This window comes from Elephantulus edwardii, unplaced genomic scaffold (assembly GCF_000299155.1).
Source record: "Elephantulus edwardii isolate Elephantulus edwardi_28Jun2011 unplaced genomic scaffold, EleEdw1.0 scaffold00008, whole genome shotgun sequence".
Lineage (NCBI taxonomy): Eukaryota > Metazoa > Chordata > Mammalia > Macroscelidea > Macroscelididae > Elephantulus > Elephantulus edwardii.
In genome coordinates this window covers 19,190,875-19,191,319 of record NW_006399758.1, presented here as the reverse complement: position 1 = coordinate 19,191,319, position 445 = coordinate 19,190,875, and positions in this window count along the sequence as shown.

The following is a 445-nucleotide window of genomic DNA, read 5'->3' as shown; positions in this document are numbered from 1 at the left end:
GGTGACCCACTACTCCGCAGGAGAAGGATGGACAATCTCCTCCCGTGCAATTAACTGCCTCTGCGGGTCAGATACAGGTCAGTTCCAATCCAACGATAAAAAACAACAAACAAGAAAATCCTTGTTGTATATTGCTTTTGGCTTCAATCATCTTCTGATTGCTTTTTCACTCCTCTTTTCTTCCCCCCACTCCACATCTCACTTAATCTATAGTGTATACCTTGTTCCAGATTGTTAATTGCAATACATAATGTATAATTGTCAATTCATTTCAGATTGGCCTTCCCTTCATCTATTACAAGAAAGAAATTATTCATTATTTTACAAATCTCTGTCATCCCTTCCCCTAAACTCCGCAACCAACCCATTTTTATTACAGTTGTCTTATGCAGTATTTGTCCTGAGATATTTCATCCATCATATCTTCCAGATTCATCCATGTTGT